Genomic DNA, 12,987 nt, shown 5'->3' with positions numbered 1-12,987 from the left:
CAGTGGGAGTTTATTTTCCCACAATGCTGGGGGACAGACTTCCAAAATCGAGATGTTGACAGATTTGGTTCATTTCGAGACTCTCAGGGAAAATCTGTTTCATGCCTCTCTCTCAGTTTCTGGTGGTTGCCAGCAAACCTTGATGTTCCTTGACTTGCAGACAAATCACTCAAGTCTCCGCCTCAATCTTCACATTCTTGTCTTTATCTTAAATGTGTTATCCAAGTTTCTCTCTTCTTTTAAAGACAGTAGTCGTTGACTTAGGGCCCGTCCTAAGCCAGTACAACCTCTCCTGATTTCATTAATCTCCAAAGACCCTATTTCCAAACAAGGTCATATTCACAGGTTGAGTGATTAGGACTTAAACCATGTTTTTAGAGGACACAATCCTACCCACTATGTGGTGGAACAGCCTGTATTCAGGCAAAATGGAGCCAAAGGCTAACACTCTTTATGCTCAAGTTAGCAGCCAAGCAAACATTACCCCATCTCATTCTTCTCCACAGATTGTGACTGGTTCTGCTTACATCTTTTACCTGTATTCTCCCTTTGTTGCTCTGTGACTGAGGTTATGCCCAGCAAATTCCATGGGCCATGGCCCTTGTTAACATTCTCACCCCCGTTTGACTCATCCCACATGCAAACTACAGAACTTGAGGCACTTTGGTCAGTCATTCATATTATTCAAGAGATAGTAAATTTGAATGATGCCAGGGATTTTGATGTCACCAAGTGTACTAGTCCATTTTCATACTATATAAGGAAATACCAGAGACTGGGCAATTTATAAAGAAAAGAGTTTTAATTGACTCACAGTTCCACATGGCTAGGGAGATCTCAGGAAGCTTACAATTGTGGCAGAAGGAGATGAAGCAGGAAGTACTTTCTTCACCAGGCAGTAGGAGAGAGAGGAAGAAAAGGAGGAACTGCCAAACACTTACAAAACTACCAGATCTCGTGAGAACTCACTCACTATCATGAGAACAGCATGGGGGAAACTGGCCCCATGAGCCAATCACCTCCCACCAGGTCCCTCCCTCGACATGTGGGGATTATGGGATTACAATATGAGAGGAGAATTGAGTGGGGACACAGAGCCAAGCCATATCACCATGTTTGGTGTCCTCTTTGGCAGCATAGAAGCACAGATAATACAGAACCAAGTAAGACGGTGACTTCCCTAAGAACAGGTATCTTGCCTTCCCCACCCAATCTATTCCAGAGTATCAAGAGAATATGTAGATCTCACCACTGATCTATTCCTCTCAGAGTAAATGCCTTTTCTTTTGTCTCTTTGCCTATGGATATTGTGTATTTCCAAGACAGAAATGTAAACCCTCTTATTTGTGTTTTTATCATCAGATATGGCACACCATAAGCATAAAGAAATATTGCTGCAGTGAATGGAATGGTGTACTTTGTTTTAATACTTTCCCAGTTAATATAGGCTTTTTTAGCTTGCAAAACCTAATTCAAAAGATAACATTATGTAACTTTTTAAAAAATGTGTCTAATGTGTGCTAAGTATCTTCCATGTTACCTTTAATCCTGCAACTCTGCAAGGTAAATATGATCATTCCCTCTTTTTCAGAAAAGAAAACTGCAGAATCAAATAGCACATATATTTGGCCCAAAACTAAGTACTCTTTCTACTGTATCTATTATTTCTAAGTTGCCCCTCAACTGATGATAGGTGATCAAATACATGCCTACTATATGTGGGTACGTCTCTTCCTTATTCAGCTTATAGTGCATTTTATTCTGACATTTTCTTTCTGCCAAGTTTGTACCTGACTCACAGGTCTCATCTTGCATCTGTGAACAGGGTTTGAGACATACTTTGTATTTTCAAACTAATTTGAGGGTAATCATAGAACATCAGAATTTTTTCAGGAGCATTCTGCCCTAATTGGTGGGTGTTTTTTGAGTAATGGATGTCCCGGATGTGTCTGGAAATTCAATAATGCCTCACATCTCAGAAAGCTACTCTTAGATATGTTGGTAAACATCTTCATGTCCAATACATTTTCTCTACATGTGGCTCACATTACCCATCTAGTAACAAGTCTACCAAGAAAGAAAAGAAAAACAATAAATGAAAGATGGTCTGAGTTGGGGGGATTTCACAGGTTTTTGATTAATGATAAACTTTTGTATGAAATGTAGTCTAGTATTTTTTTAAATCTTGGTTGTACAACTTAGGTTGATGTTTGATCAAAATCTTTAGCATCAAAGGAAGAGAAGGTAAAGGGCATTCTGGCCATTTGGTTATCACTATTAAAAGAAGACTAGAGCCTGACTATAGTGAAGAAAAAGAAGGGGTTGGATAGAAAGACTGAATGATCCCAACCTGCCTGGCTCTTCAAATGTTCCAGCTAACCCCTTGGCTTCACCCCTGCTGCCTTCTGGCATCAGAGTAGAAGGTGTTTTTTTCTGGCATGAGCACTCCTAGAACTAAATGATCAGAGTCTTGCCTGCTTTAGAAAGGACATGACTACTCATGCAGGCCAACTCCCTACTTCTCAAGATAAAAAAACTGAGGTCGGATGAGATGAAGTGACTTGCAACAATCATGCAGCTCATGCAGCTGGCCAGAAGCAAAGCAGGGCTAAGATTTCATGCCCAGGGCTGCTTCCTCCTAGATCACACAGCTTTTCATATTCCATTCTAATTCTGGCACTACACTTACTCTGTGGGCTGCAGAACACTCCAACACTCTCTCTGCCCATTTCTTCATCAAGCTTCTATAAGCTTTGTGAACTACTTTCCAGGAGTGCTGTGATACTCTTCCCCCCAGCAACAATTCCCTTTTCTGAGTGTTACCTGGTTCTAAGCTTTCATTACAATTGTGTGCAGCTTTAATGTTGCCTCATCTTCCAACGGAGTTGAAGGAACGACAGTAACAGAAAACAAACAAACAAACAGCCGGACAGTTGCTGTTAAAGTTGTATGACTACATGTAAGCACTTTTAATAGGAAGATCTTTCCTGGCTTTACACACAAGTCTGAAACATAGCAAATAACGAACATTTAATGACTTGATTAAAATGTTACCTGCTAATCACCTTCTGAGGGGTTGTCTGTTTTTTTGTTTGTTTGTTTGTTTGTTTGTTTTTTCAGGGTGGGAATCCGTTTTTTAATCAGAAACTGCCTAAATCTGACCCCAACCTAATTATGAAGTTCTCCCACTGGGTTAGTCACTATATATAAAAGGATGGGCTGAACAAGACACAGTCTCTGCCTTTGAGAATCTATGACCTAACAGAGCAGATAGTGGATTCACAGCTTCAGGAGTAGAGTTTAAGAAGCATAGAAGAGTAAGATATTAATTTACAAAAATGAAATAGGAAAGGGAAAGGTATTTTGTAGGAAGCACTCATTAAGATGTAGTTATTCTAATAATGCAGATTCAAATAGGCAACTTAAAAATATAGCACTTTAAAAATACTGTTAAACTTTTTAACATTGTTTTTATTTACTAAAAATATGCTTAGACTACTAGTAAAAGTCATGTTGTTATGTTATGTTATGTTGTTATGTTATGTTATGTTATGTTATGTTATGTTATGTTATGTTATGTTGTTATGTTATGTTATGTTATGTTATGTTATGTTATGTTGTTATGTTATGTTATGTTGTTGCAATTAAAAAGAAAAAGAAATTTAAGGTTAGTTGTCTTGTCCTTATCAAAAATCCCTTTGAAACCAGACTAATTGTTCCATAGAAGTGAGTTTATGGCCTTTACGAATAAACATAGAAATTAATCTCCTGGCTGGGCGCCATGGCTCACTCCTGTAATCCCAGCACTTTGGTAGGCCAAGGAGGGCAGATCATGAGGTCACAAGGTCAAGAGACCAAGACCATCATGGCCAACATGGTGAAACCCTGTCTGTGCTAAAAATATAAAAATTAGCTGGGTGTGGTGGTGCGCACCTGTAGTCCCAGCTATTTGGGAGGCTGATGCAGGAGAACTGCTTGAACCCAAGAGGCAAAGGTTGCAGTGAGCTAAGATCATGCCACTGCACTCCAGCCTTGTGACAGAGCAAGACTCCATCTCAAGAAAAAAAAGAAAAAGAAAAAGAAATTGATCCTCTTGGTCTTAAAACTTGAAACTTACATTTGTCTTATCTCAATTCCTTCCTCAGGAAACCCGTCTGAAGGCCTCTCAGAGAGTATCAAGCAACTGAAATTCACATTATAGCATGCAAAGAGATGGCAGAACCCTCACTCATCTTGATTGCTTTCTTTCACTTCCCTAATTCTTTTTTTCCCATATGCAGCTACATTCCTTCCCCACTACATAAACCACCAATCTTAGTAAGTTGAGGGAGACTGATCTGAGATTTATCTCCCATCTCCTTAGCTGACATCATCTGATTAAAGCCTTCTTCCCTGGCAACACTTGTTGTCTTAGTGATTGCCTCTCCGTGCAGTGAGCAACAGGACACAGACCAAACCCCTGGCATTTTAGTAACACCTTTTACATGGATACTAATTTGAAAACAGTAATGACTAAACCACAAATTCCAAATCCATTGTATTCAAAACAGGATCGACTTAGCAAGAAATAGAAAAGGTGGAGATCTAAACATTGTAATACTAAAATGTAATTGTAAGAGAGATTTCTCAAAGGTATGTAGCAAAATCACCTTGAGAAATTTTTTTTAATATTTACAAATATTTTCATAGCAACACTTTCATAATAGCCAAAACTCAGGAACAATGCAAATGTTCATCATTAGCAGAATAAACAAATAGCATGGATCTCACATCACATCATAACATAATGTTGACTAAAAGAAATCATGCATGCAGCCTGACCAACAGGGTGAAACCCTGTTTCTGCTAAAAATAAAAATTATCTGGGCATGATGGTGCATGCCTGTAATCCCAGTGACTTGGGAGGCTGAGGCAGGAGAATCACTTGACTCTGAGAGGTAGAGGTTGCAATGAGCCAAAATCACACCATTGCACTCCAGCCTGGGCAAGGAGAGTGAAATTCCATCCAAAAATAAGAAAGAAAGAAAAAGAAATCATACATGAAAACTTTCATGCTCTATAATTCCATTTACATAAAGTTCCAAAACTGACGAAACTAATCTGTGGTTTTAGAAGTCAAGAGAGTGGCTACCCTTAAGAATGGGTGAGGAGAACTGTGGTTAGCCACAGGTAGAAACAGCAGCAGACTAGTGAACTGACTCCCAAAATGCAAAAATCAACAAAAATCCATGATTCACAAGTTTGCTGATTTCTATGGTGTAAATAACCCACTGCCAACAAAATACCTGATCAAACTGCCAACAAAATACCTTTGTACCCAGAGATAGAAAAAGATGCACAGAATTACCCATAATTAGCTCTTATGAGCTGGTATGAGCTGGCTCCAGGACACCACGTAAACTAGGCATGAAGGAGACTTCGAGGAAGCTGGTACTGGTTCCTTTCTTGATTGGAGTATTGTTTACACATTAAACTTACATTTATTTCTTACTCACTTATGTATTAATATGTGTGTGGAGGTATATATGTATAAGGTTTAATTTTAAAATGTATCCTAGGTATATTACTAAACATGGCAGTTAATTTTAAGTCATTGCAACTTTGTGTTTAACACAGCAGCTAAGAGTACTGTATATGGAAAAATTGAAGAGAAATTTTTCACAGTAAAATTTTGGCTCCAGATGCATTTAGGGAATGCTCCCCAAGCAGTCACAGGCCATACTTGGTGTTTACTCTGGAAAGTATCCACCATACAAACAAGTGACTGTTTGATTGAGTCTAAAGGCAAATGCTGACACAGGCTGCCCCTTAGTAAGCTACAACTTGGAAAACTTGTATGCAATTTGCTTCAGTCATCATTATTTTCCAACAGACTTGAAATAACCTCTTAAAATAGTAAGGTCACCCAAAAATTCATTCAGCTTAAGTAATTAGTGCTAACTCTACCCACAATGACATTATAGCACAAAGAGCTACTGTTTAATTTGAGCTTGTCATATGCCTGGCATTTCACAAATATTGTCTCTATTTTTTAAAAAATCCTGTAAGTTAGAAATAAGCTTCATTGTACAACCAACTACTATGTGACACAGGTGTTATGCAAATCAGTTCATTCGGTCAGATTTCAAAGCCACCCTCTTTCCTCCTATAGCAGGTCACCCTCTGGAGAAGATAACACTAGGGCTCACAAAGGCCACGCCCTGAGTGAGCACCATGTGGCTCTTTGGGATGCAGATGCCACCAGAAGATCCATGTCTTGACTGAGCCTCTTACCAAGACCAAAGGTTGTAGAAAGGACCTCCTAGCACTGAGAATCTATCTCAGGATGGCCCTGAACTCCCTCTCTGGAAGGTGCATCTCAAGCTCCAGTTTGCTCTCCAAAGATTCCTACAATCTCTATGGAGGTTGCTTCTCTAGACTGAAAATTTAGTCAAAAAATTCTTCTCAAATTGCATTGAAATCTGTGCAAATGTATGATAAATATAGATTGAGATTTCAAGATTGCAAACAACGTTAGCCTAATTGGGAGTGACTTACAGTATCTCCCATTTACTGTCCCCAGTGTCACCTCCTACTGAACATAGCTATATAAGAAAGATGATAAGCAGTTCTTAGAAGAAAAAGAAAAAAAATCACTTTTATATCAATACAGACACTATCATATTTTTGCCTATAACATTTTCCAAGTATTTATTTTCTATTATTATTATTATAGAATTGTTTTTACTTTTATTTATTTAAAATTGTCAATATTTTCTGGTGCTCTCTTTTATCACTTCAAAACCTTGAAAGTAATGTATTTTCAACTTAATTTTAAAACTTCATCTACTTTAAATTTTTTACAAGAAAGAAAATCTTTCCTCTAAGATTTTAACTTACATTGTTAGCTTTGAAGATAATTTTAAATATTAATTATCTGAAATGTGTAATATTTTTAATTTTTTAAAGATTTTTTTCCCTTTTTTATGGCTTTTGAGGCATCAACACATGATCTGTTTTGTTTGTTTTCTTTCTGGCTTTATTACTCACGTAAAACTTTCTTCCACTTTCCTCCAAACTCTCCCTCCAAAGAGTTAATTAGTCACCACTGCATACAATACCCACACAGCATTTGTTTCCCTTACCTCCTCTGTCACATTGTAAGGTAATTATTTTTTTATACTGCTGTCTTTACTTCCAAAGCATAATTGTCTTGAAGATAGGTTCAATGTTTTTAATTCATATTTGTATTCCATCAGTAGAGAACACAATGGCAGCACATGAGAACACTTCATAATATTTATGCATTGATTTGCTATCATCTACCCATTTTTCATTGTGGATAATCCTAATATTTGAAATGTTAGAAAATTATTTAGTATTTCATGTTAACTTTGTATATTCTGCAGGCAGCTGTAATTAAAAGAGGTTCTGCATAAGAGAATCAGCTTTTTGTTAATGTTTTACTATATAAGAAAAAGTTCATTTATTACCATATAAGAAAAAGTTCATTTACTATATAAGAAAAAGTTCATTTATTACAATTTTCCGTTATAGTAAAAATGTAAAGATTTAGACAAGATAGATGTTCTAACAACCCAAAATATTCTGAATAAAACTGTTTTTCCTATATATAGTAAGGAGAAAAATATTTATACTCCAAAATATTTCATGTTTTATAATTTCTATAATTCCCACAAAGCTACTAACACCTCAAGAATGAAATTCCAACTTTACACAAATAGATGCTATTCTGCTGAAATACATATTCAAACCAGGTTATGGAAAACTAAATAATAACCAATATCTCAAAACAAAGAAATATTTGTGAAAGATACCATCAAAAGTGTTTTCCAACTTACGGTGCAAAAAAAGAAATCTAAATTCACTTTGTTTAAAATATAGATATTCTAAATATTATACCATTTTATATTTCCAGAAACAATTCATCAAAAAATATAAAATAAATCTGTCAAGTATGTAAAAATTTAAAATTATTCAAACATCTACATTTTTTAAAAATCAATCATACACATCAGGCATCTGACCAGGTGGTTGGGGCTGAGAGAGGCGACGGATGTGGCAGTGAGGACTGCCACATCTGCAGAAATTCCAAAATATCATAAAACTGACTCTCTTTTTTTAAGTATTTGACTTAATTTTTTTTAAAGTATATCCTTCCATTTTAATCACATCTTTTTTGGGTTTCTATTCTTTAAAATGGTTTTCCAATGCAGTGTTCATTGTTAAAAATTATTGTTAGGCAATTCGAGCATTTACCTTCTCTCCTTCGGAGTTGCTGCTAACGGCTGGTCAGGTAAGTTCCATCCACACCCTGACGGGAACGGAGATGTATCGACTTTGCCCCTCCCCCATGGCACTTTTCCAGTGCCGTTTTGCAATCAAGAGTAAAAGCATCATTGACAGATTAAAGGGAAAATTTAAAAAGTGGCATATACTTTTTAAAACAAATGCTATGCTTTCAGCTAAATTGAATATTTATCTTAATATGCTTATATTTTCTTTGCTCTTTCCAATTTATAGAGCCCTCAAAACAATGCTTGGCTCACATGTTTCAATTCAAATTTCTATACTAGAAGAAGGTGAAGCGGAATTGTATTTTACTTCATATACACATTGTCTTGGATGATCTCTTACATTTCAATTTTCATATTATTCTAAAATTCTTCTAAGATATTACACAGGATTTGCAGAATGTGTTTTAAGCTATTTCAAAGCCTTTGTTTTCCCGCAGCAGGTGTGTCGTAGGGATAAGAATTATTATCTGATTATTGACAAACATATTTTACAACTGAAAACACAAAACATTTTAAATTTAGCCAAAGCATGTTCTGATGTTACTTTTGGTTCTAGCACTCTGCAATCCTGTTATGTTACTGACCATAAACATGAGGGTCAGTGGACAGGGCAAAAAGTTTGGAACAACTAAGAGAGAGCTAGGAAGAGTCAAACTCCAGAAGCTAACATGACTTAAGGACAAAATGAAGACTCCTCCCTGACCTGGTTCTCCTATTGAGCCCTTTGTCTTCCTTTTCTAACTTGTTATCAGACAATATTATCTGAATCATGACCCTACAAATATATTAGGCACAGAGAAATTCAGAAGAAAACTTTTTAAAATAGAGAGATTGCCTTTATGGAAAATATAAGCTACTTATGTAGCTAGGGTATAAATAAAACAAGTAAAAAAACATTTTATAAGATATTGACCAGTGGAAATTAGTGACTGAGCATCCAGAGTTTTTCTCAATCCTCAATAGTAAGCATAGAAAAGAAATGCGCTGTTAGTTTTCTTTACTCCATGATCATTTGAAAATAATTATTTTTTTTCCTAAATTCTTCCACAAAATTCTAAAAACCAGTCTAGTCATTAGTTATGCTTTGCAAGAGGTTGGAAAATTTTAACATGTGAATTATTTAATATCTTATGTCATTGATCACTACTTCACGTTGCCCATCACAACCTTTCCAAAAGGATATCCATTCACTTTCAGAACAGGATGGGTTCTTGCCTGGCTCCCTGGATGTAGGGGTCACCTCTGTTACTATTGGGGCTACTATTCAAATTTCACTGGGCTTCTGGGGAGCTGAGAAGATTATAAACTTGTTTGAATATCTTTAATCTAGGGTTGCATCTGTTTATCCTTTCAAATAATTCAACAAACATCTAACCACAGATGACTGTGCCCTACAAGCCTAAAAAATCGGTGTGGTACGATTGCTCAATAAGTGACAATGAAACCTGACACTAAATGTAGCTAAGCATGAAGGTGGCTTGATAAATCACTAACAAGGGGATGAGAATTTCTTGAGCACTTACTAAATGCCAAGCTGCATTTGGTACTTCACACACATAATATATCATTGAATGACTGAAGAAAGTGAGCTTCTCTATTAGTAATGACTTCAAGTGCCAGGGAATTACACTAGGGTTTGAAAGAATTTTGGAGGTCAGCTAGCCTGACAGTGCTATTCAAGGCAAGCCATTAAAAAAAAAAAGTTCTGTGTCAACAGGCTGTAAAAGTAATGCTTACTTCATCAAGCATAGAATTAGATGATTCCTCCCAGGTATGTTACAACTCGGTATGAGTTATGAGCCAATCAATAACCCTTTCAGCGATTAGGCTTTTTCTGCCTGGAATTAAAAATGGAAGGATGCCAGAATGATTCAACAATCAGAGTCTTTGCCAGCTTATGATGCAAAATAATATGATTAATATTCCCTTTTGATAAAGGCAGTATTTTTGAAATATTATAAAGAAGATCTTTGACATTTTACAACACAATATTGAAAAAACAAAACACGTTTGTAGGAAAAATATCAGCATAGACACTTTCAACCTAATGAAAAATGCATCATTTATCTAAAGCAGACAGTTTTCCTGATGTTCACCTTTTATCCTCCAAATTTAAGTCTTATATAAGAAGAGGAAAAAAAAATCTACTAAAACAACAAATAGCAACAATAATAAAGACTAAAACACAACAAACTCGTTTCATAACTTGTAATCACCCTTAATATATCAATTACCCCTTTCATAAAAGCCCTTAGTTCTTTCAGCTTCAAAACTGAAGTGTTTAGGATTGAAAATATGCTATCTGTTCACCCCAATATGACAGCAACACAGAGATCAAAGACAGGCAAAGCTATGATACAGCAAAGAACACACAGAGAAAGCAGTAAACTTACAATCAGAAGAACCAGACCCTGGGCTAAATCTTACTAGCCTGAGACCTCAGGCAACTACGTCATGAAAACTTCAAATTTCTCACCCATAAAAAAATAAAAATAATAATATGGTTTTCCAAGCTCTTATGTGTTTACAACTATTTATGTTGTTAATATAATTACATAGAATTAGTACTGCACAAAACTTTTTTAAATTTCCTAGCCAAATCTTTATAACATATCTATTTCTTCCAAAATTGTAAATCAGGGCTTCATCCTTCAACTGATGGCTTAGAAACTGCAGCCTACAGGCCAAATTCAGCCTTCTGCCTGCTTTTGTAAATAAAGTTTTATTGGAACAAAGCATATCCATTCATTTATTACTGACTATGGCTGCTTTTGCTTTACAATGACAGCATTGAATAGTGCTAGTAGAAAATAAATTGCATGGCTTGCAAAGCTGCAAATATTTACTATCTGTCCCTTTACTGAAAAGTTTGCTGATCCCTGCTTTAAATGATGAAATACAATGGTTTTCAAAACCTATGAAGTTTTTATATCCTTAGATATATAATCTCTATTTACATAGAATAAATATTATAATATGCTAACAAGAAACATAGTTGCTTAAATCTAAAATGTACATTTTGACCAGGTGCAGTGGCTCTCACCTGTAATCCCAGTACATTGGGAGGCCAAGACTAGCAGATCACTTGAGGTCAGGAGTTTCAGACCAGTCTGGCCAACATGGCAAAACCTGGCCCCTACTAAAAATACAAAAATTAGCCAGGTGTTGTAAATTACAGGAGGCTGTAATCCCTGCCTCGGGAGGCTGAGGCAGGAGAATCACTTGAACCCAGGAGTCAGAGGGTGCAGTGAGCCGAGATCATGTCACTGCACTCCAGGCTGGGCAACAGAGCAAGACTCTGCTCAATTAAATAAATAAATAAATAAATAAATAAAATGTATGTTTTGATTAGATCTTAAGCAAAACTCTAACACCCTTCAGTATTATACTAAAATAACAGTCCAGACATTCGTTTGTTGAACAATTATTTATAAAGTACCTACTATATTTATCAAGTGTCCGCTATTGAGTATACATCAACTCAATGAATTTTAAATTAAAGTGACTATCTCTGCATTATCATTCCTTTAGAACAAAGCATTCCACCATGAGGATCTCTTCTTTCGAGGGGATCAGTGGGAAAGGTACAGGTTAGGGTTAGAGCCTTTAGTTAAGGGGACTGTCATTGTCCCCACACTCATGATGCCTCATGCAGTAGGAGCTTACAGTCCAACTATATGACCTGCATTTGGATACAATAAACATTTTTTGAGGACCTAATATGTAACAGTCCTGATAAGTCAGAGAGACATTATTACCTCAATATGATGAATAAGAAAACAAGGACTCAGAGAAGGCCTTTAGTTGTTCATAATTATAATGCTAGAAAGTAGCAGAATGATATAAATAAAGAAAATGTGGTACATGCACAGCATGGAATACTATGCAGCCATTAAAAAGAACAAGATAATGTCCTTTGCAGCAACACGGATGGAGCTGGAGGCCATTATTTTAAGGGAACTCACACAGGAACAGAAAAACAAATGCCACAAGTTTTCACTTATAAGTGGGAGCCAAACATTGAGTTCGTATGGACACAAAGAAGGAACAACAGACACTGGGCCTACTTGAGAGTGAAGAATGGGAGAAGCATGAGAATCAAAAACTACCTACTGGGTACTGTGCTTATTACTGGGTGACAAAATAATCTGTACACCCATTGGCATGCAATTTACCTATATAACAAACCTGCACATGTACTCCCAAACCTAAAGTCAAAGTTTAAAAAGAAAAAAAAAAAAAAGAAAGTAGCCAAAAAACTAGCGCCTCTCTGACTCTCTGATACCGAGAATGAAGACTTGCAACACATATAGCTTTACTACCAGGACAACTAGCCCCAAGAGGCATCTCTACCAACAATAGCTTGTCCACCTCCCAGCACATACCTGGAAGCCAGTGAGGAGCGTCCCCAGCTAAGGTCTGTGCTCTAATGAAGTCAATTCAAAAGAATTTAAGCAGAGGAGGAACCAGGCAAGTCCTACAGCCTGTGAAAACTCAAAAGCAGAGGCATTGAGCAAGCAATTCTGTAACTTTAAATACTGGTTGTGAATCAGGACAATTAACATGTGAGCGGGAAAACAAGACATGCATTTATGGCCATCAATTCAACGAATTTTAAGTTAAAGTGATCATCTCTACATTGTCACTCCTTTAGAACAAAGCATTCCACCAGAAGGGCCTCTCTTTTCAA

The 12,987-nt window shown here is 36.5% G+C and overlaps 1 protein-coding gene across 2 annotated transcripts in view; it reads right to left on the bottom strand.

The window, feature by feature from the left end:
- SERPINB12 (serpin family B member 12) overlaps window positions 1-12,742 on the bottom strand; it is a 25,314-nt gene extending 12,572 nt beyond the window's left edge. Inside the window, exon 1 of one of the 2 annotated variants that reach the window (XM_037738640.1) lies at window positions 12,683-12,742. The gene's annotated coding sequence lies outside the window, so the exon portion shown is untranslated. Of the gene's footprint in view, window positions 1-8,259; window positions 8,288-12,682 lie in introns of those variants that run through there. The other variant, XM_017528773.2, reaches the window with a different exon arrangement.
- Between the last annotated feature and the right edge of the window lie 245 nt (window positions 12,743-12,987).

Source organism: Cebus imitator, unplaced genomic scaffold, assembly GCF_001604975.1.
Source record: "Cebus imitator isolate Cc_AM_T3 unplaced genomic scaffold, Cebus_imitator-1.0 Scaffold55, whole genome shotgun sequence".
Lineage (NCBI taxonomy): Eukaryota > Metazoa > Chordata > Mammalia > Primates > Cebidae > Cebus > Cebus imitator.
Note: the sequence above shows the minus strand (reverse complement) of the source record. Positions and strands in the feature narration are given on the sequence as shown.